Raw genomic sequence first — 24,680 nt, forward strand, 5'->3', positions numbered from 1 at the left:
AGCAAATCAAACCAGAACAAACCAAACGAACATAGCAAAACTGATGATTTTTGATACACTTGCGTGAGGATTGGGCAAAAGAACCTCTAGGACATATGGAACAAGATTAGAACAAATTTTTTTTTTTTTTAGTTCGGATCCTCTTGATTTTTCTTCTTCTTTTTTTCTTTCTTTCTTTCTTCTTTTTTTTTTATTTTGATTTCTCAAATGCAGATACAAGGAACGATTCAAAAACAAAATGAATCGGATTTCACAAGAGAAACAATAGAGACTCAATTCAGATTCGGATTTCACAAAAAGAAAAGAGAAAACTCAACTCACATTCGGATTTCACAATAAGAATAAGAGAAACTCAATCCCAATTAAGATTTCACAATAAGAACAAGAGAAAACTCAACCCCAATTCAGATTTCACAATAAGATCAAGAGAAAACTCAACCCCAATTCAGATTTCACAATAAGAACAAGAGAAAACTCAATCCCAATTCAGATTTCACAATAAGAACAAGAGAAAACTAAATCCCAATTCAGATTTCACATTAAGAACAAGAGAAACTCAAAGCCCTAATTCATGATTTCAGAGAAAAAAAAATTAGATAGATTTTCAACAACCCTAATTCAAACGCACCAATTGAACAAAGAATCGAAAAGAAAAACAAGGAAAAAAGGATAGGCCAAACCGTATGAACCTAGGCTCTAGTACCAACTGATACGAACCACGCCAACAAGTGTGACGAAACCCGAACCAAATCTGGACAAACAACCCAAGAACACTCGAAATTGGAATGGATAACCGCGACTCAATGCTTAGCAAAGCATGAACCTTGGTATAGTGAAAGACGCCACAAACAGGGATGGATTTCCGTTTGATAAGTCAGGTTTGAACGCCATAAGGATCCCCTTGATAAGTTCGAAAAGTCTCTTCAATAACTCAAGAAGAAAACTCTCAATATTTTTCATTAACCAAGATAATCTGAATTCCAAGTTGTCCACAAGGCATAATATAGCCGAAAATACAAGGAGAGTTTTTAGACAAATAAAAACCCTAAAATAACAATAATGAAAAGGCCCAAAACAAAAGCCCAAAATGACATGTCTTTTGACTCCAAATAACAAAAGCCCAAAATAATAAAAGGAATCAAGCCCCTAAACTGAATCAACTTTGATGAGCAACACAAGCTTTTGTTCACCCTCAGTAGTGAACTCGACCTCTTCCTGTTGTAGAATTCTCCGGACTAAGTGGTTAAGTTCTTCTTTGAATCTCCTAGCTCGCGCCCTCATCACCGGACCAACTGGAACTTGAATTGGGTCTTTAGTCTTGATGTCCTCATCAATAACTAGGCCTGATGAATCACAAATCCAGAAGTTCTTGCAACTGTATCTTCAACTCTTTCACTTCTGCTGGTTCCATTCTGAACGGTGTCCTAGATACTGGTTCTGTCCCCGGTGCTAACTCAATCTCAAATTGAATCTCCTTGCGCGGCGGCAACCCTGGCAGATCCTCAGGAAATACATCCCAAAACTCACACACCAATCTGGTCTCTCCCGACCCTGCCGGCATAACTCTAGTAGTATCCACCACACTAGCCAGAAAACCTATGCATCCCCCCTGCAACAAGTCCCTGGCTCTCAACGCTGAAATCATGGGTACGCGGGGTCCACATACCGCACCCACAAAAACAAAAGGGTCCTCACCCTCAGGCTCAAAAGTAACCATCTTCTTCCTGCAGTCAATCGTAGCCCCATATCTAACCAACCAGTCCATCCCCATAATCATGTCGAAATCCTCCATATCTAACTCAATCAGATCCATCGAAAGTTCCCTGCTATCAATAATCACTGGCAATGGCCTAATCCATTTCCTAGATACTACCAGTTCTCCTGTAGGCAATAAAGTCCCAAACCCTGTAGTTCGACACTCACTAGGTCTACATAGTCTATCAATCACTCTACTAGAAACAAAGGAATGTGTAGCACCATAATCAATCAATACAGTAAAAGGAGAGCCAACGCTAGAAAGCTGACCTGTCACTACTGAGGGACTAGCCTCAACCTCTGCCTGAGTCAAGGTGAATACTCGAGCTGGAGTCAAGCTATCCACCTTCCCTGCTTCACCTTTCTTCACCATTGGGCAGTCTTTCCTGAGATGCCCTATTGCTCCGCACACAAAGCATGCCTTGGCCCGACACTCATCCAGATGGCATCTTCTACACCTCGGGCACTTCGGATAGGTCCGCCATGCCTCGCCGCAACCCTAACAGCCACCCTGACCACCCCGACCCCTCCTATCACCCCGACCCCTCCTATCAGGAGTCTTTCTCTTGAAGTCACTGGGGCCTCCGCCCCTACCTGTCCCTGAATAAGGAGACACCGCTTTGCTGCCCTCATGCCTCACTGCACTCTCCCTCCATATCTTGTTCTCCGCTTCCTCAGCGGTAAGAGCCTTCTCAACGGCCTTGGAATAAGTTGTACCTCCAGGTACCGTTGTGATCCTGACATCCCGAGCTATCATAGCATTAAGCCCCCTAATAAATAAATCTTGCCTAGCAGCATCAGTAGGCACAAGATCTGGTGCAAACTTCGCAAGCCTATCAAATTTTAGGGCATATTCAGTAACGGTCATATTTCCCTGCACCAGACTCACAAACTCATTGACTTTTGCTGCCCTGACGGCAACATTGTAGTACTTCTAACTGAACAAGTCTCTGAAACCTTCCCAACTCAAAGTAGTAACATCCCTGGTCTACGATGCCACTTCCCACCAGATGCGGGCATCCTCTCTCAACATATAAGTGGCACAGGCCACTCTATCATGCCCCTCTATCCTCATGAAATCCAGAATTGTAGTACTCATGGTTAGCCATTGCTCGGCTTTCAATGGATCCGGTCCACTCTCAAAGATTGGGGGTTGCTGCTTCCTGAACCGCTCATATAATGGCTCCCATCTGTTTCCACCCTCCCCTCACTGCACAACTGGTACCACTGTAGGTGGTATAATAGGGGCAGCACTCCCTGATGGAGCCTGCTGTCGCAAAATACGGATCTTCTCATTCTGACTATGTAATCGAGCCTGCATATCTGCCATTAACTGCTGCCAGTTCTCAGGGACTGGTGGAGGAATTTGGCTCTGGTCATCACCCCCAGTCCCGGACCTAGTGCCAGCTAGTCGTGTAGATTTTCTTGGACGCATAGCTATCTAAGTCAATCTGCAAATAACGACTCGGCAGTTAGACCATGATTACAGGGTAAAAACTTTTCTAAGATCCACCAATATAACATAGCCAATCACAGACAATCAACATATAAGCATCCAACCTCATGCAATGGCTGCTAATAAGCAAGCCTCCAATCCCATTCCACAATAACTATGAAACAGGCATTCATCCATGCACAATATACAACTAATCACCCAAATATTCAGGTACATGCACGGTTATGCTAATAAACATGCCTCAATATTCTCACACAACAGTCAAGGGCCAGGCCCTATCAGTATCTCATGCTTCCTATTAATCCAATAAATAACAACATTCATAACTCATTTCAGGCACTTAAGCATATAAACACATATACACATTACCGAACCCTGATTTGAGCTTGTCTCTAGCAGCGAATGTACATGTCCAGCCTGTCTTTAGGAACCCTTAAACCTAGGACGCTCTGATACCAAGTTGTAACGCCCTGGATAGCCAAGACCGCTACACTGTGTACTTATAAAGGTGCAAGACTTGCTAATTAAGTCATTAGTTTAAAAACACGTCACTAAACATGTATGATCTAGGGTTAAAAATGGTTTTGGTCTCAAAAGTTTCATTTCATATAAATAAGCAGTTATTTACATGGGATCCCAAAAGAAACAGAGTTAAAAAGTTGGATTATAGACTTCCAAAATAATACAAACAACTGTTAGCCATACTAAGGCAAAATGGACAATTTCTGGGTCTCTCATCCCTGCCTAAACCTCAACCGTGGCGGTTGAGCAACCGGCCATGTACATTCCACTCGCAGAGCTCTCCAATGAAGGTTGATCAAGCTTGCCCTTGCCTTTACCTGCACCACGTAGCACCCATGAGCCAAGGCCCAGCAAGAAAACATGTGCAACACAAACAGTAATAACAGATAACAAACTCAGTAAGCATGAACTCTCATCATATAATCCACATTAATCACTTAGCATAAATTTAGAATCATGGATGAAATCAAACAATTATAACATTCATATCACATAATAATCAGGGCTGACAATTTAGGCCGCACCCTCTATTTACCCCACTGACTCTGGCCCGCTTAAACTGAGCTTAATGCATATTAAGCTGTCATCAGCTACCAGTGGCCAAGCCGCGCCCTGTGCACTAGTGTAACCCTTGGCACCCTTAGGCCGTTGGTTCACTAACTAGCTTGCATGGCATAATACCATCTTTTCAAGCATACACAATAGGGAACCCTTAGTCCCATCACATATATTCAACCAGGTGCAGTTTTCTTACCTTTAATCTTTGCGGTTACTGATTACGAGCAACGCTCCTCAAGCACGATCCATTCCCGAGCCACCTAGCCACAACCAAAGTGAAGGATACCATCAACAAACTTAAATGAGCTTCTAGACAAAGTTCTAGTCTCCGGAACATTGAAATTCACCAAACATGGTAAAAGATTCAACCTCGAGCACCCTAGGTTAAATTCCCAAGCCTAGAATCTCAAAATCCCTTAAGGGTCGCGGCATTAGCCATCCATGCCACGGCATGGCCCCAACCAGAGGCCTCCCAAAGAACAAAAATAGGTAAGGGTCGCGGCCCTACTTAGACCATGCCGCGACCCCCCCTCCTTCCTTAGCGTCCATCAGCTTCGAAGGGTCGCGGCTCACCAAGAACTATGCCGCGGCCCAACCCCTTCGAACCCAGAAAAACCTCCATTTTTAACTCTCAAACCTCATGTAAACTCACTCAAAACCACCCCAAATCCACAACTCAATTATCCAAAAACTTCCCACAAGATTCCAACAACACAACCCAGCTGAAACCTAGGCTAAAATCCCACCGAAAACTCATTTCAATTACTGGAACTTTCTAACTCAAGAATACAAAACCCAGCCATGAAAACACTATAACCCAACCTTTAAACCTTAATTTAGAGCTTACCTCAGCTACAGAACCAATCCTCCAAGAGTTCTCTGACCTGACTTCCAAGGTTCCAGCCTCAAATTCAACCTTTAATGCCAAAACCCATAAACACTTAGAACTCAGCTATATACACAGAATTTAACCACCAAAAATAAAACTCAGAACTTACCATAACTCTTGATTAGATCCTTTAGCTAACCCTGAGCTAATCCCCAAAGCCTCAGCTAAATTTCTCTGAATTTCCCAACTAATTTCCTCTTGCTTCTGTGGTTCCTTTGAGAGAGAAAGAGAGAGAGAAGGAAGAAGGTCGGTTCTAACTTTTGTTCCACCGAATTCTATATTTTACTTAGTCTATCACTAATTAGTTAAGTCACACCCAAGGCTCGGGGTACCGAAACGTCCCCAAGGGCAAAATGGTAAAATTCCCCAATATTCCCGCCTAGACTTCCTAACCTCAAATATATCTCCATATATTTATTTTCATAACCCGATAGTCTAAATAACTACCTGATACCTGAAATACCCCTGACTTATCCAGAGTCAACTATTAAGCCCCGATGTGACTTTTCCCGTTATCTAGCCCTAGGATCGCCTCGAGTCGTGCTCTGCAGATTTACCCACATAATAATGTGGTTCTCACAAGTATAACATTTAATCACATTTATATTCATATAATCATACAAGCATGCTTATCATGTAATCATGCATTAAATCAATAAATTCACACATAAACCAATTATGCCCTCTCGGCACACTAATTAAGGCCCTTAAGCCATATTAGTGATTTTTGGTCGTTACAGGTAAGCATTGAATCCCATTTTCTGTGGTTGAAATTTTGTGATTTTGAGTGTGTTCTAAGGGGTTTTTGGGTTTTGGATTTGAAGATTAAATTAAGGTTAGAACCTTGGAAGTTAGCCCAGAAAGCTCTTGGAGGATTGGTTCTGCAGTTAAGGTAAGCTCGAATTTAAGGTTTAATGGCTTATTTATAGTGTTTCCATGGTTGGGTTTTGTGTTCTTGAGTTAGAAAGTTTCAGTGATTGAAATAGGTTTTTGATGGGTTTCTAGTCTAGGTTTCAGCTGGGTTGTGTTGCTGGAATCTTGTGGGATGTATTTGGGTAATTGAGTTGTGGAATTAGGGTAGTTTTGGGTGAGTTAGCATGAGGTTTGAGAGTAAAAAATGGAGGTTTTTCTGGGTTAGAAGGGGTCGGACCGCGGCATAGTTCTTGGTGAGCCGCAGCCCTTCGAAGCTAATGTGTGCTGAGGAAGGAGGGCGGGCCGCAGCATGGTCTGAGTAGGGCCGTGGCCCGTGTCTGTTTTTGTCCATTGGGGAGCCTCTAGTTGGGGGCATGCCACGGCATGGGTGGCTAATGCCGTGGCCCTTAAGAGCTTTTGGGATTTTGAGATTCTAGGCTTGGGAATTTAACCTAGGGTGCTTGGGATTGAATCTTTTACCATGTTTGGTGAAGTTCTATGTTCCGGAGACTAGAACTTTGTCTAGAAGCTCTTTTAAGATTGTTGATAGTATCATTTATCTTGGTTGTGACTAGGTGCTAAGCTAAGGCTCGGGGATCGGATCGCGCTCAAGGAGCATCGCTCGTAGCTAGTACACTTGGAAGCCAAAGGTAAGAAAACTGCACCCGGTTGTGTATTTGTAATGGGACTAAGGGTTCCCTAATATGTATGCTTTGAAAGGATGGTATTATGCCATGTAAACAGTAAACCAACGGCCTAAGAGTGCCAAAGGTTACATTTGCGCACAGGGCGTGGCTCGGCCACTGGTAGCCGAGGACAGCTTATTATGCACTGAGCTCGGTTTAAGCGGGCCAGAGTCAGTGGGGTAAACAGAGGGTGCGGCCTAAGTTGTCGGCCCTAGTTACTATTTGACTTGACTGTTACTAATGATTGGTTGCGTCTTTGATTCCGATTACATGCTATGCTATTAATGTGGAATGTTAAGTGTTTGATCATGCTTAAAGAATTATTCTCTTGTTATGATTGTTGTGATGTATATTATGTTTTCTTGCTGGGCCTTGGCTCACGGGTGCTACATGGTGCAGGTAAAGGCAAGGGAAAACTTGATCAGCACTGACTTGGAGAGCTCTGTGAGCAGGATGTACATGACCAGCTGCTCAACCGCCACGGTTGAGAGGATAACAGGAACAGTAGAGCTATAAATGTTTGTTTTGCCTTAGAGTGGCTGACGGTAGTCTGTATTGTGGAAATTTTTTTAAACCAACTTTTAAACACTGTTCCTTTTTGGGATCCCATATGTAAATCTGTTTAAATATATGAAATGTATCTTTTGAGACCAAAACTATTTTAACCCTAGCACATTTTTGGTTTAGTGACACGTTTTGACTAAATGACTTGATTAGCAAGTCCTGCACCTTTATAAGTACACAGTGTAGCGGTCCTGGCAATCCAGGGCATTACAATAGCTTATAAGAAGTTGATCATAATTTTACAAGCCCTTTTTCCTAACTTATGAACAATTTCAACTTGTTATTCAACCTTCTTTTTAAGAGTTGTGTTTATTGGTAGTATTTTCAATGATGCTCCCCTCTCATCCTGGGCGCGTGTGTTTAAGAAGTCTCATCTTAGTACCAAATCTCCTACCATAAATTTTCTATTTTTGACTCATGAATTAAAATAGCGAGCAACTCTTGTTGATAAGCTGCCACTTGAGCTTCGATTTGCTCCCTTTTTTCTTTGATCAGATCTAAGTATTATGCTAACAATTGATGATTTTGATCCTTGTCATATATAAGAATTTTTTGAGAGGGAGGAGTAAGCTCAACATGTATCATGGCTTCATACTTGTTGTTCAATATGACCAGAGTAATTCTGGTAATTCTTTGGCCCATGCTATCTTACCTTGTCAAGGGTTTTAAGTAGAGTGATAAAATTTCAATTAACTAATGTGATGAGTATTTTAATTGTGATGAAGTTTATAACATAGGTTAAATCATTTGCATGCTTAATGAACTTGTGCCTAGATTAACTTATTTACATTTAATGTATTGCTTTTCCTGAGTTAAATAGATAACATGCTTAATGAGTTTATTTATTGGTAAAAAGAATTAATTAATGAGCACTTAGCTTTAATTAATTATGATAGGAAAACTAGGATAAATGGCTGCTTAAGTGTTATCTGCAGGGTTAATAGTTCAATTGGAATAGGGAATAATAGCAATCATTATTAACTCTGAACTATTTCTTAATGATTGTTGAAGGGAGATAATTAACTCTTAACTATTTCTTAAAATTGTTTTTATCAGTTTGTTTACCCAAAAAAGATTTACTTAATGATGTGGCATAATTAACTTACATATGGGATACACGTGACCGTTTAAGTGAGTACAATCTGTTCGGCCATCGACTAGAAAAGAATTCACTCAGCAGAAAACATATTTTATGGGTCACAAGTCTGATCGCAACATTTCAGATATGTTTTATAAATGTAATTTCACATTTATGTAATAATTTTGATTTCCATTATTATTTTGATACGATTGTACCAAATGTAATTAAGGCCCGTCGGCCCATAAAGAACTCCTTGAGCCTATAAATAAGACTGAAAGGGTTCAAGTTGTAACGCCCTGGACAGCCAAGACCGTTACACTGTGTACTTAGAAAGGTGCAAGACTCGCTAATCAAGTCAACATTTTAAAAACGTGTCACTAAACATGTAAGAGCTAGGGTTAAAAAGGTCTTGGTCTCAAAAGACTCATTTCATATATTTAAACTGTAATAAACACGGGATCCCATAAGAAAGTAGAGTTAAAATAAGTTTATAGACTCCCAAAAATACATGATTATTCACTATCCATACTAAGGCAAAACAGACAGTCTTCAGGTTTCATGTCCTTGCCCAGACCTCAACCATGGCGGTCGAGCACCTAGCTATGTACATTCCGCTCGCTGAGCTCTCCAGTCAAGGCTGGTCCAATTTTCCCTTGCCTTTGCCTGCACCACGTAGCACCCGTGAGCCAACGCCCAGCAAGAAAACATCTTACGCAACTCAATCAATGAAAACAGACAATTAACTCATTATGCATGTACTCCCATCAGATAACCCCAACATATATTCAACGTATATAATCAGATTCAAGATACATTCTATCACATATAGCACTCATATCACATAATATTCAGGGCCGACGACTTAGGCCACACCCTCTGTTTAACCCACTGACTCCGACCCGCTTAAACCGAGCTCAATGCATAATAAGCTGTCCTCAGCTACCAGTGGCCGAGCCGCGCCCTGTGCGCTAGTGTAACCCTTGGCACCCTTAGGCCATTAGTTCACTAAATGGCTTGCATGGAATAATACCATCTTTTCAAGCCTTTATAATAGGGAGCCCTTAACCTCTCACATATATTCAACCAGGTGCAGTTTTCTTACCTTTAGTCTGTGCAGTTATTGAATTACGAGCAACGCCTCTCAAGCACGATCCGTTCCCGAGCCTAAGCCTTTATCACCTAGTCACAACCAAAGTATAGGGTTCCATTAATACTCCAATATAGGTTTCCAGTTACAAAACTAACTCCCAGGATTCCAAATTCCACCAAGCACGGTGGTGAAACCAATCTCGAGCACACTAGACCAGTTCCCCGTGCCTAAAACCCTCAAAGATTCATGTGTGCAACCAAGGGCTGCAGCCCCCAAAGCCTAGCCGCGGCCCTAGCCTCAAAACATAACCACATCCATGCTGAACCACACACGCGCCGCGGCGCCCTCCCATGGCCGAGCCTTCTTGGCTCTTTTTCATCCTAGGGCCGCAGTGCTCTAGAACAGAGTCGCAGCCCTCCCCTTCGTGCCCAGAAAACCCACCATTTCTAAGCCTGAAACCTCACCTTAAACCATCCCCAAACTCCCCAACTCCTAACCGATTAATCCCAACTCCTTTAGCATGATCTAAACAACATAATTCCACAGAAAACACAGCCTAGCATACACTAATCTTCTCTTTCCAATTTCTGAAACTCAAGAGCTATAAACACTCAAACCAGCCATTCAAACCCAATTTAAGACCTCTAAACCATGAGTTGAAACTTACCTCTTCTGTTGATTCACCTCACCAAGCTAAAGCCAAGCTAAGTCTCCAAGTTTCCACCTTAATTCTTAATCCCTGTTTTAGTTCTTGATTTACTCCTGAGCTAAACCTCCAAATCCTCACCACAAATCTCAGAAATTCCAGCTTGTTCCCCTTAAGTTCTCTGTGTTTTTCCTTCCCTTTGTTTTCCTTGAGAGTGAGAAAGAGCTGAGGTAAAAGTTTTAGTTGGTTTGTATTTTCTAAAGGGTTCCTTATGTCTAACTTACCCATTAAGTTAATCCCGAGGCTCGGGGTGCCGGAACCATCCCCGAGGCCAAAATGGTAAAATCCCCCAATATTCCCACCTAGACATCCTAACCTCAAATATATCTCCATATATTTATTTTCATGACCCGATAGTCCAAATCGCTACCCGCTATCTAAAAATACCCCCGACTTATCCAAAGTCATATCTTAAGTCCCGTTGTGACTTTTCCCGCTATCTGACCCTAGAATCGTCTTGAGACGTGCTCTGCGAACCTGTCCACATAATAATGTGGTTCTCACATATATCACATACTTATTTCATATCACATTAACACATAATATCATCAATTATTATATAAACATTACTAAACATATAATTACTCATTTAAATCACAATTATTCCATTAATGCCCTCCTGGCACACTAATCAAGGCCCGCTTAAGCCTTATTAACGATTTTGGGTCGTTACATCAAGGGTGGGGGCTGGACTTTTGATTATGAGAGAGAAATATAGTGTTTTTATCCGCCAAATTTGTATTCATCTCCAAGTTTGTGAACTCATGAACCCTAGTTCATTGATCACAATTTATTGAGTTCTACAATAATAAGAACACTAATTGGACGTAGGTTATTACCATTACTTGGGGCCGAACCACTCTAAAACTTTGGTGTCATTTATCTTTTTGTCTTGAATTCATCTTGTTTTTGTTGTTCTACTTGACTCTTTGTCGTTGACCAAATTGAGGGTCAACATTTTGGTGCTTTCATTGAGAGTTGAACTCAAGACCTCCAAGAAGATCAAATGGCGAAAACAGTTAGGAAGACTGGAAAACCTCTGGTACTGCGCCAACCCAACCTCCTCCAAAAAATGTGGCTGAGGATGAGCCACAAGTGGATTTGGAAGAGGAGGAGATGGATTCTGAAACTTTAAGGATGACTCTGATTGTGTTGCAAGAGGAATTAGCCAATCTGAGGGCTAATCAATAAAATGTGGCTGAAACAATGGTGCTGCAGCAGAGGGTGATTGATAGGCAATGCCAAGAATTGAATGAGCGGCAGGCCGACATGGACCGCTAGCAGAGGAATGCCATTGCCGCTCTAGATGCAGCCATTCACTTGGCCCGAGGATAGCCTACCCCTGCCTCCAAACCGGATCAGCCCCCTAGTACGCAACCACAACAAGGTCCATAATCAGATCATCCCCAACATCACTACACTCCGCCTCAACCAACAAACCCTCAGAGGCCGGAGTAGCAACCATCCTCTCGCGCTGGTCAAGATAATCCCTAGCAACAAAGGCAGAGTAGGGCTGGGCAACATCCCCAGAGCCCTAGATGCCAGACTGCCGAGGAGCCAAACCCACCGAACAGGGGACAATGTCCTTCTGCAAGAAAAAGGTACGTTGAATCAGGCTCTACAGTCAGGGTTCCTACATGACATAATAATGCCCGAGGACCTATTGACCAACGCAGGCCTCCACCTGTCAGTTGGGACATACTAGCAAGGGGAGGGGGAAATAGTGCAAGTAGAAGGTCGCACCGTCATCGGTCACAATTTAGAGATGGCCATGACTATGATGAGGCAGCTTCTGGCAGAGGAAATACTGGCCGGCAGCAAGAAGAGAGGAGTGGAGAACAAAACCCTCCACCAAGAGAGAACCAACCGATGAGCCAGAATGCTGGGGGCAGCCTAGATAGCCCAACTTCTTTGATAGACTGGGCGCAAGCGAGCAAAGACGTCGAGAGGAAGATTTGAGAGATGTTCTCAATGATAGGAGAGAAAGACAAGAAGAGTATCCATCTCTAGCACCAGTCGCTCCAATAGTACCAGACATTGTGCAGGCCCAGCTCGATGCTTTAAATCAGGTCGTCCAGCAACTAGTGGGGAACCAGACATCCCATATTAAATTTGACCGGAGAAAGGGCACTCTGTTTGTGCAAAGATTCGCGATGGCCGAGACTCCAATCAAATTTAAGATGTCGTTCTTGCCCAACTTCGCTGGATTTGAAGATCCTATATCTCATGTGAACAAATTCGAGATACAAATGGACATCCAAAAGGTGTCAGATGACGCTCAGTTCAGAATATTTCTAGCCACCTTGTCCGAGACAACTCAGGAGTGGTTTTTTAAATTCCCTCCGGCCAGCATAGTGTCTTGGGAAATGTTTGTGAAGGAGTTTTACGGACAATTTTATGTTGGTCAAGTACATCCGACCGAGGCAATAGATTGGTCGAGATACGCCAGAAGGAGGGAGAAAAACTGAAGGGGTATGTTCAACAATTCATGCGCGCCGCTGCTAGGGCTAAAACTGTTGGCGATGAAGGGAAGATGATGGCTCTCACTGCTGGAGTATGGCGCCATTCGTCCCTTTGGAATAGTTTACAGAAGAATGGGGTCAGGAGCACCCAAGAATTTATGGACCGAGCAGACAGGTACATCAAGCTCAAGGAGGCCATTTCCAATGAAAGGAAGTCAATCACAGACGACCAGGGCCCAAAAGAAGATCCTGCCAAAGCCGCCAATGGGTCTGGAAAACCCAATGGCAACGAAAAAAATAATGGGAAAAACAGAGGAAATAGGGCGAGCCACGATCCATCAACATCTGAAAATAGGTGCCCTAAATGTAATAGATACGAACCGAGGTTCACTATTTACACAACCCTAGTCGATAGCAGAGCAGAAATGTACCAGGCCACTAACACCACCGTTCCTTTCAAGCGACCAGCCCTAATCAAGAAAGATATCTCCAAGAGGGATACTACTAAGTTTTGTCATTTTCATAACGACTATGGTCATGACACCAACAAGTGCAACTAGCTTAAACATGAGATTGAGTTCCTTATTAGACAAGGACACCTGAGAATGGGCAGGCACTTGTATGCCAACGCTCACCCCTTTATAGCTAGCTCAAGTTGTTGGTACATTGCTGACCATTTGCGGTGGCCCACACCTAGTAGGTGATAGTGGGAAGGTGAGGGAAAGATATGCCCAAACCTTACGTTATGACCAGGACATTGAAATGCTGAACGTGGAGGAGCGGACTCCCAAAAAAGATCGAACAGAGGAAGAATTGATAACTTTCTCTAAGCTTGATGCTCAGCATGTTCGTTTTCCCCATTCAGATCCTCTTGTCGTGTACGTCCAGATTGCAAATATGATGGTTAAGCGGGTGTTGGTAGATACAGGAAGCTCAGTCAACAATTTATATAAATCTTCACTGGAAAGGATGAAGTTATTAGTGCAAGATTTGGAACCATGCAACCAAACCATTTATGGTTTTTCCAGCGAAGGACTCACACCAACTAGGTCGATCAAACTTCCAGTCACAACAGGAGTGGCACCATCAAATAGGACATTACTCGCTACTTTCATAGTAGTTGATTATCCTTCTGCGTATAATGTTGTGATTGGAAGGCCTATTCTAGTCAACCTGCGAGCCATAACCTCGGTCTGGCACTTGGCCATGAAGTTTCCAACTGATGTATGGGTAGGATGCGTGTTGGGAAATTAGCGTGAGGCGAGGGAATGTTATAATTCCTCGATTTCCAAGGCAAAAAGAGGCAGATCGGGGGAAAAAGTCGAGAAAAGGTGGTTGTTGGCAAATGAAGTACAAACCCAATCAGGTGAATAGGTTACCAAATAGGGTGTTGCCCAAAGAGAGGATAGGGACTTAGATCCCTTCTTTGGGGATTTTGAAGAAAGTGTAGGACTTGTGAAGGACCTCGAGGAGGTCCAACTTGAAGAGGTAGATCCGACCAGGGTTGTGAACGTCGGTAAAAACTTAGAGACAACAACAAAGGAAAAACTGGTGGAATTTTTGAAGGAGAACCAGGATGTGTTTGCCTGGTCGCAAAATTGCGATATCCACCCATTGAGAAGTTAGCCTATTGCTTGATTCAATCCTCCAGAAAGCTGCAACCATACTTTCAAGCTCACCCCATTGGGGTACTCACTGACCAGCCATTACTGCAAGTCTTGTAGAAGCTAGAGGCCGCTAGACGATTATTAAAATGGGCAGTCGAACTTGGGCAGTTTGAGATTTCTTATTCTCCATGAACAGCTGTGAAAGGACAAGCTCTAGCAGACTTCGTCACAGAATTCACTAGAATCCAGACTAGTGAGTCGATGGAGGATACTGGACTCCAAAGTCAAACTCCTTCCTGTAAGCTGTACGTAGATGGCTCTTCCAACGAGCACCACGCTGGAGCATGACTGATCTTGATTACCCCAGAAGGACATCAGTTCCATTGTGCCATCAGATTTGACTTTACAACGTCCAATAATGAAGCCGAATATGAAGCTATGCTCGCAGATTTAAGACTAGCTAAGGACATGGATATCATGTCACTTGAGATTTATAGCGACTCCTAGCTAGTGGTTAATCAAATTATAGGAGAATATCAAGCTCGGGGTCTCAAGATGGTTACTTATTTGAACAAAGCAAAGGACTTATTGGCACAGTTCAAAAGGTATACCCTCCAGCAAGTACTTCGCGATTAGAACTTGAATGTTGATGCCTTGGCCAAGCTAGCAAGCACGAAGGATGCTGACACCTTGAACATAGTACCAGTTGAACATTTGTTGACACCGAGCATCCGAGTAGAGGAGTCTTCGCTGGTGATCCAAGCAACAGACACATGGATGACACCCTTCATTAAATACCTTGAGCAAGGAGTACTGCCAATAGAAAGAAATAAAGCAAGGACTCTCCAGAAGCAGTTGGACCGATTCATTTTGGTCGACATAATTTTATACAGAAGAGGGTACTCGATGTTGCTGTTAAGATGTGTTTCTAAGGAAAAGGTGAAGGTATTGATGAGAGAAGTCCATGAAGGTTTTTGTGGAGATCACGCCGGGGGGCAAAGTTTGTTGAAGAAGATTCTAAGGCAAGGGTATATCTGGCCTACCATGAATGAGGACTCAATGGATTTTGTTCGAAAATGTGACAAGTGTCAAAGATTCTCCAAGATACCTCGAGCAGCCCCAAATGATCTTAAACAGATGCAAAGCCCGTGGCCATTCGCAGTATGGGGGATTGATTTGATCGGGTCTTTACCCATAGGAAAAGGGAATGTCAGGTATGCAGTAGTTGTTGTTGAGTACTTTACGAAGTGGGCCGAGGTTGAGCCACTTCCAACGATAACAACAAAGAAGGTATTAGACTTAGTTGTCAAGAACATCGTGTGTCAATATGGGTTGCCAAGGAAAATTGTCTCTGATAATGGCACACAATTTGACAGTGATCTTTTCACTGATTTTTACAAGAGGCACGGGATTATCAAGAGCTTTTCATCGGTAGCTCATCTGTAAGCAAACAAACAGGTTGAGGCTGTCAAGAAGGCCCTGAAGGAAACCCTAAAGAAAAGGCTTGAAGAAGCAAAGGGGGCATGGCCAGAACAACTATCCAAAGTCCTTTGGTCGTATAGAACATCCCATCGAACAGCAACTGACCATACTCCATTTTCTTTGGCCTATGGGTATGAGGCCATGTTGCCTATTGAGCTAGATCCACCATCACATGGAAGGTTGGTGTATGATCAGGGTACTAACAATCAGTTATTGGTGGAATCTTTGGACTTGGTCAATAAAAGGCGTGAGCAAGCTCAGCTTCAAGCGGCAGCTTATCAGCAAAAGGTGGGTCGATATTTTAATTCTAAAGTACAAGAAAGAAAGTTCAACGTGGGATATTTGGTACTTAGAAGAGTTTTTCTTAACACATGCGATCAAGCTACCTGAGTTCTTGAACCAAAATGGGAAGGTCCATATCAGATTGAGGAAGTTCTTCAACCGGGTACATATAAACTTGCTCGCTTAAATGGAGATCTTATTCCTCGCTATTGGAATGGAGAACACCTGCGCAAGTATTATCAATAAACAGTTCCTTTTAAAGAACTAGCTTGTATTAATTTCATTTTTTACAAGTTTATGAATAAGGGCTGGTCAATTATATGACTGGTCGCTTACAAGAGTAAGATCAATTTTTGATCACTCGTATAGATATGATTTTGTCCATTTATTACGAGAAATAAAAGGAACTATGCACAGCTAGTTATTCTTGCCAATTATTGTATTTATTACAAGTATTTGCTCATTACGTGTGTTGTTTTGCTATATTATCATTTTAATTACTAGTGTGCGAGCAGTAATGTTCAAAAAGGACTTGGTCAGGGCAAGTGACCGAGAACCCTATGCTCCTCGATCACTTGGGAGGCATATTAGATACTAAAAGAGCAAAGCATATCAACCAGCATATATGTAAACACACGAGCAAAATAAGGGAAAGCACACTACAACACTTAGAGTATTTTTCAAAAAAATTGGATTTTGTAAGAAGAAAACAAAGTGCTATGCTAAGTTCGGTCATACGAGCAGATGTTATAATAAAAGAAAAAATTATAATATCAAATAGAAATGTTTTACACCGTGAGCAATTGTTGTTGGGATGTAATTAAAATTTAAAAGGAAGCTGCCCTATGCAGCAAAAAATTGTCTCGACATTACAAAAAAGGAAATAATAATAAAAAATAAAGGAAAAATCATTGAAGCAGTAGGAGTAGTAGGAGCAGCAGGAGGATCCGGCTGGGATTGCTGGTCGACCGTAGTCCCCGCCTCCTCTTCAGCGCCCTCGATGCCTGTCGCCAAGGAGATTTCAGTTCCAAAGCCTTCTCCCCTTCTAGGTGAGCAGCGCATCTCGTCAGTTCGAGATTCCTCCCATGCTCAGGAATGTAGTCGAAGTTCACCTCTGGATTGTGCTTCCAGAAGAGGTTGAAGCAGTTGAAAGTTTCCCATTTGAACTTCTCCAGGTTTCGAGCATTTGTTTCCTCGAGTTGCTTTACTCGCACCTCCAGCTCGGTGACTTCCTGCCGGAAGGCCACTAGTTCATTATGAAGTTTGGATGCTTCTTTGAAATTAATCTCTGAAGCTTCTTTTAACTAGCTTTTGCTAGCAGTAAGTTTGACCACTGCTTCTTGGTTTTTTCTTAGTTCTTCACTCAGACAGGCAACCTGTTCCTCGCATGCCTTGACTTTCTCTTCACACACTTTGGCCCTCTCCTCGCATGCTTTGATCTCCTTAGCATGTTGGCATCAACCTCCTTAGAGTGACGCCAACCAGTACTCATGGCCAGAACACCCTATGATCAGAGAGAAAGTAACAATGTTAGTAAAAGTGACAAGGCGATCTAGACAGCTAAAACACAACAAGGGTTGTAACTTACACTAAGTATTTCATTCAACGTGTGGTTGAGAATCTGGTTGGTCTTCATGGTGGGGATGTTGCTGAAAGCTTCTTGCCTCCGGCGATGTCTTGATAGTTTCTTCAGCTTGTCGTTAGTTGAGCTGTATGTAGTGTTCAAAATAACCTCGTCCTGAGTTTTTCCTAACTACTTAGGAGGGGTTGGGTCATGAGGAGCTGGAGGAGGGGTCGTATCCTTGGAGGGTGGTGGTGCTGGAGGATCCTCTGTTCAAACCCTTTTCTTGGAGGGGTCGCTATTGCTCTCCTCAGGGTGTCGTTTGCTTCCTCTCTCCCTACTCGCTAGAGCTTTGGCATCAATGTTGGTGTATATATCGAAGGCTTCTTTGAAAGGCATGACTAAAAAATAGAAACAAATGATCAGATAAAGAAGTTAAAGAAGCAATAAAATGAAAGAAAGGGAAATTATAAGTAGTATACCTGAGCAATTATTACTGGTCGCTATATTATCTATGGAACTACAACTACACTCACTCTTTGCCTCGAAGAAGTCTGAATTAAAATTTATGGTTGTAAAATTAAAATTTCCATCCCTATCAAATAGATGATAAGGGATGGGCAAGTTATCAAAAAGCGAGAGATCGTTCTCGTCAGAGGATTCGGATATAGTTCCAGTGTATTCCAGGAATTTTTGTTTTCCCTTCCCATGTTGGGCAGGGGCAGCAGCAGCTCGAGTGTTGCTGGATGGTTCTCGGATGGTCACTCCTGTTGTTCATCGCCTTTGGGATTGTGACACATCTTGCTACTGCTCGAGGATTTCTGGTCCAGTACCCTATCTGGTGGCACTCCTCGCAGTGGACTCCCTTACTTCCTGGTGAGGTGCCAGAAGGCCTACCAGCCTTAGGTTGCTTTCAATAACCAGCTCCTTGATGCTTTTTTTTTTATGTTCATCATGTTGGCTAGTGTTGCAGCCCCAATCTCCATCTCTAGAGTGGGTTCTAGTCGGTACCATGGGCATAGATACAACACTAATGCTCTAAGGATAATGAAAGAAAAACCGATAAGAAAGAACACGACCCGAAATTGAAAATTTTACCTCTTCGCGCGAAGGCTGGATTGTCAGCGACCAGGTCTGTCGTGAGGAAGTACTCCTAGAAGTACTTTCCCACATTGGATTTGTGGGTAACGTCACTCAGGAATACTCGACCAGTTTTCTGGTGGCAGAAGTGGAAGAACCCCGTATTGTTCTGGTTGGGGTTAGATTTGAGATCAAAGAGGTAATTGATCTCGTGGGGTGTTGGCACAGGCCTTTTTTTGTGGTTGTAGAGGATATAGAGTGCTGATCACACTCTATATCTGTTGGGTGTTATTTGGAAAAGGATGACCTCAAAATAGTTGGCCACCCCTTGGAAGTATTCGTGCAAGGGCAGGATTGTCCCTTCCTCAATAGGAAACCTCGACCAGGCACTGAAGGCGCCCCCAGGCAAGTTTTCCCTCTGGTCGGATGCAGGCTTAACTAATGTAACCCCAGGAAGGTCGTACTTCCTGAGATATTTTGTCACCGTCCTAGTTGATATGACACTAGGAGGTGCAAGATACCACTTTACTTCATCTTCTACTCAAGGGTTGTCGCAAGGCTTGGCTTTGCGTTGAACGTCAGGCAGTGCGAAGTTCATAGGCGGAGGATCGGTGGAAGGATCCTCGGTGCGAGTGGCAGGTTGGTTAGAAGGTGAGTTGGTTGTTCTCTTCTTTCCACGGGCAGTGTACTTCACGCGGCCCATGTTAGGTTGACTGGTCGGAGAGCTGGTCGGATGGTTTGGCTGTGAAGATGGGAATTCATAGAAAAAAAGTGACTGTTGTTCTTGGTCCTCGAATAGCAGTGTGAGAAGGTCTTCTTCTATTGGCCCCTCACCTCCCCAAGGATCATGCATGAAGATCTGAGAAGAATAAAGGGGAAGTGAGAATCTACGACCAATAAGTAGAAGAAGAAATATTGGGATAACGCTGCTCGTGTATAAAAGTTAAGCTTTTATACGACCAGCAACATCCTAATGTAAACAATCTAAACATGCGAGCAGTTTGAAAAAACATATTAAAAAGTAGAAGTGAAAAGTTTTTTCAGAAAAACTTTACGACTCCGAAAACAGGCGGGAAAAACCCAGATTTTTCCGAAAGCATAAAAATCGAATCTTCACTTCGAATTTGGGCCCTAAAAAGTATTCCCACTTCCCACACTAATTTCTAAGCTTCACTAAATATTTTTATTACTTAAAATTCCTATGCTATCATGTTTCTACATATGAGCCTGATTACCCAGAAAAGTTTTCTCAAGAACATTAAAAAACTCACACCAGAAGACTCGTAAAATTCATTTTTAAATTGTATAACAGAGACAAGGATTTCAAAAGCTTACTTGGATTGCAGATTGAGAAGGAGTCACGGGTGTCATCGCTAGGGGTTGGTCGAACACGACTCGGATCACCGAAGTCGCCTGGGTTTCCCTTGATAGTTCTTCTAAGTTCTTGAGAGAGAATGATTTGGTAAAGGTAAAAAATGGGAGAAGTGACTTATTTATACTAATTGTGACACAATTAAAGAGGTAATGATGGGGGTAAGTTTTAAATGCGTGGAAAATCTTGTTAGCCGTCGAAATATTTTTGGGAAACTGCAACAGTCATGATTATTTACTTTTTCGAAAAGGCGCAAACAGATGTGACTGGTCAGACGAAAAGCTGGTCGATTAAGTTTATGATATGCTGGTCGCAGTAAAATACACTTTTGGGGCAAATGTTTACCCAAAAAATATTTACCTGATGACATGGCAGAATTAACATACACGTGGGATACACGTGACCATTTAAGTGTGTACGATCTGTTTGACCATCGACCAGAAGAGAATTCACTCAGCAGACAGCATATTTTATGGGCGACTAGTCTGGTCGCAACATTTCAGATATGTTTTACAAATGTAATTTCACATTTATGTAATAATTATGATTTCCATTATTATTTAGATACGCTTGTATTAAATGTAATTAAGGCCTGTTAGCCCATAAAGAACTCCTTAAGCCTATAAATAGGATTGAAAGGGTTCAAGGGAGGGGGCTGGACTTTTGATTCTGAGAAAGAAATACAATGTTTTTATCCACCAAATTTGTATTCATCTCCAAGTTTGTGAAACTCGTGAACCCTAGTTCATTGATCAAAATTTCTGGAATTCTACAATAATAAGAACACTAAGTGGACGTAGGTTATTACCATTACTTGGGGCCAAACCACTCTAAAACTTTGGTGTCATTTATCTTTTTGTCTTGAATTCATCTTGTTTTTGTTGTTCTACTTGACTCCGTGTCGTTGACCAAATCAAGGGTCAACACAGTTCAATTGTTTATTTCACTATTTTATTGTTCTACATTGTGTTTTCCTTTTTAAACTTTAAAATCCCCCCTTTGAATAATAAATGCAATGACAGTCCCCGTGTGTTCGACCTGTATTTTCCGTTATACTAAATAATCGAAAATACTGAAAATAAAATCTTTAGTAAATTTGATAGGGCATATGAAACGCATCATGTGGCTAGAAAAATTCTACAATGAGCATTCTCTTGTACCTTCTATATGCCCATCTGTACTTCAAATTTATTGACATGAGAGACAAGATCCTCTTTACTATTGTATGTGGGTAATACCAGCATCTTGAATTTTCTTGGAATTTCAGCAATATTAACTCTTTCTGAAAAAGGAATCCCTTATCATCGCTCGATGTCTATAGCAGTTGGTTGTTGTTGCTCGACCAAGATTTTCACCATTGGATTCAAAGATTCGAGTTGAGCTTGAATAGTTGGTGAGACTCTTGCATCAGCTTGAGGAACTGTTGGAATAACCGTATTTCCATTTAGTTGCTTGATGGTTAGTAGGGGTATTGGAGGAACAGTAGAATCACCTCCCTCGACTAGTCTTTCCTTGTGCTGGTCAAGCATATTTCTTAGATCATCCCCTGTATTTGGTAAAGCTTGACTCAGTTAGTTAAACACATTAGTGCTCCTTGGTTGTTCTCCTCCATATTGACTATCTGTTCAATTAATCATTGGAAGAGGATGTTGAGGATTTTGGGGATTGTATCTAGGAGGCAAGTCTTGAGGGTTGGGTCGACCTTCCCTTGTTCGTTAATACTCGTTATAATATTGATTGTCTCATTTATCGTCCCCATGGCCATCTTTGTATGCTGATCGGCGTCCCCTCTACCGATGATTTCTAGCTTCACTGCAGTTGATGGAAAAACCAAAGTATTAAGCTTATAAATGATAAACTTCAAGAACTTAGCAAGAAACCGAGAAAATAGTTGCAGAAGAAAATGGAGAAAAGAACTTGTATTTCTCTTGCTACAAAGTTACAATGTTTTTTCAACCACTTTGCAAATGGGGTGTGGAGCTATTTATAGAGAGGCTCTAATGGCCCATGGTACATGTGATCCCAAGGGGACAAGGAGGTACTCTGATGCTGTGGAGCAGAATGTAGTGTTGTTGGGAGAGTGGTGGTCTGATATGACCTATGTCATAGGCCTGGAGGAGATGCTACCACCTCTTGTACCATCTCATACGTCCATTCACAGCCACTACCTTGTAGCAAGTTGATACGAACCACACCAATGATTGTGGTGAAACCCGACACCAAATATGGCAGCCACCAAGAACACACGAATCTGGAATGATGAACCGCGACCCAATGCTTAGCCAAGCACGAACCTTGGTATGAGGAAGACGCCACAAACGGTGATGGGAATCCGTTTGATAAGTCAGATTGAACGCCACAAGGAATACCCTTGATAAGTTCGAATAGTCTCTTCAAGAACTCAAGAAGAAAACCTCTCAATTTTCATTTCATCCAAATCTCAATTTCCCAAACCTTTACAAGCCCTAATATGGCCGAAATTACATGAAAGAAAAGCCCCTTTGTCTTCCTAATGAAAACCCTAACAATCACACATAGAAAGACTCTTGGACTCTCACAAGTCAAATGTTTGACTTTCACAAAAAAAACAAAGACTAAATAAAACGTGATTAAGTGATTGATTAAAATAAAAATACAAGATGCCAAAATCCAATAAGACTCATTACAAGAAGCTAAATATTGATCAAGCTCCTAAACTGAGTCTACTTTGATGAGCAGTACAAGTCTTCATTCTCCTTCAGTGTTGACCACGATCTCCTCCTGTTTTTAGGACTCTGTGGACTAGGTTGTTAAGTTCTTCTTTGAATCTCTTGGCTCGCGCCCTCGTCACCGGACCAACTGGAACTTGACTTAGATCTTTAGTCTTGGTGTCCTCATCATTCCCCCCCTCTTGAGAAAGATTTGACCTCATATCGTCACCTGCATCAAAAGAACTCAAATCAGAAACATTAAAAGTAGCACTAACAGTATACTCACCTGGTAAATCGAGTCTGTAGGCATTGTCATTGATCCTTTCTAGCACTTGAAATGGCCCATCTCCTCGAGGTAGAAAGTTGGAACGTCTTTGTGCGGGGAATCGCTCTTTCCTCATGTGTAACCATACCCAATCACTGGGCTCAAAAACCTGCTTGTGACGACCCTTGTTAGCATCAAGTTGGTTAGTGTTTAAAAGAGCCTCCTTGTACATGAGTAAAATCATTGGCTATTTTGTACGCAATGCTCGCTTAACCTCACTTTTTTTTGCATAAAAATTATTTTGTTTTCTCTCTAATTTTCCCTCATTGATCGAACTCTTCTCTTTCTTTTCTCTCTCACTTGATTCGACCCTTTTCTCTCTTTGTCTCTCTTTTTTCTCACTCTCATTCATCTTTTCACTCTCCTTCTTTTGCTCACTCAATTTTTTTTTATCACTCAATTTTTGTAACCTCACTTGGTCTTCATACACTTGCTTTGGCATCAATGGACCTAGAGTGATTGTTCGTTGACGGAACGTGAATGAATACTTGTTGGTGAAGCCATCATGCTGGACTCGCCGATCAAATAGCCAAGGCCTTCCTAGAAGGAGGTGTCCAGCTTGCATTGGAACCACATCGCACAATACCTCATCCTCATATTTGCCAATTCGAAATGATACCAGAACTTGTTTTGTAACCCTCACTTCACCACTATCATTCTACCACTGCAACTTGTATGGACGAGGATGTTTAAGCGTTGGGAGCCCCAGCTTCTCAACCATGGAAGAACTAGCAACGTTAGTACAACTACCTCCATCAATAATCACACTACATACCTTGGCTTTCACATGACAACGAGTGTGAAAGATGTTCTCTCGCTGCACCTCTTATTCCTCTTCTTTTGCTTGCAAATTTAAGGCTCGTCGTGTGACTAGTGCAAGCATCTCACCAGATTCTGGCCCATACTCTTCATCATCTATAGAAGCATCTTCCAATGGTGGCATGTCAACAAGATCATCTTCATCTTCAGAATCTACCTCGCCATTTTCTCGAATCACCATAACTCTCTTGTTTGGACATTGGCTAGCTATGTGTCCTCGCCCCTGACATTTGAAACACTTTATCTCACTAGAATGGGATGAAGTATGGGCTGTTTTACCTTGAGAGGCTGTGGTTGTGGTGGCTGGTTTTGGCTCGGTTTTAGGCTTGGGCATGAAAGGGTTTTCTTCCTTCTTTGGATAGTTCGACCGCCAAGGTGTTGCACTTGAATTTTATGGGAGTTGTCTCGGATTTGAACTTGTACTACCCCTCTTGAGCTGCCTCTCAACTTTGATTGCCATATGCACCAAATCTTCCAATTCCACATAATGGTGTAGCTCAATTGGATTAGCAATCTCTCGGTTCAACCCATTCAAAAACCTTGCCATTGTCGCCTCCCGATCCTCTTCCACATTGGCTCTAATCATAGCCATCTCCATCTCTTTGTAATACTCATCAACACTCTTGGAACCTTGACGAAGACCCTGCAACTTAAGGTATAGATCCCGATAGTAATGAGCTTGTACAAAATGTCGCCTCATCACCCTCTTCATACCATCCCAAGTCTCAATAGGACGATCTCCATTTCGCCTCCTGTTGATGCACAACTGATTCCACCAAAC

Source organism: Humulus lupulus, chromosome 3, assembly GCF_963169125.1.
Source record: "Humulus lupulus chromosome 3, drHumLupu1.1, whole genome shotgun sequence".
Classification (NCBI taxonomy): Eukaryota; Viridiplantae; Streptophyta; class Magnoliopsida; order Rosales; family Cannabaceae; genus Humulus; species Humulus lupulus.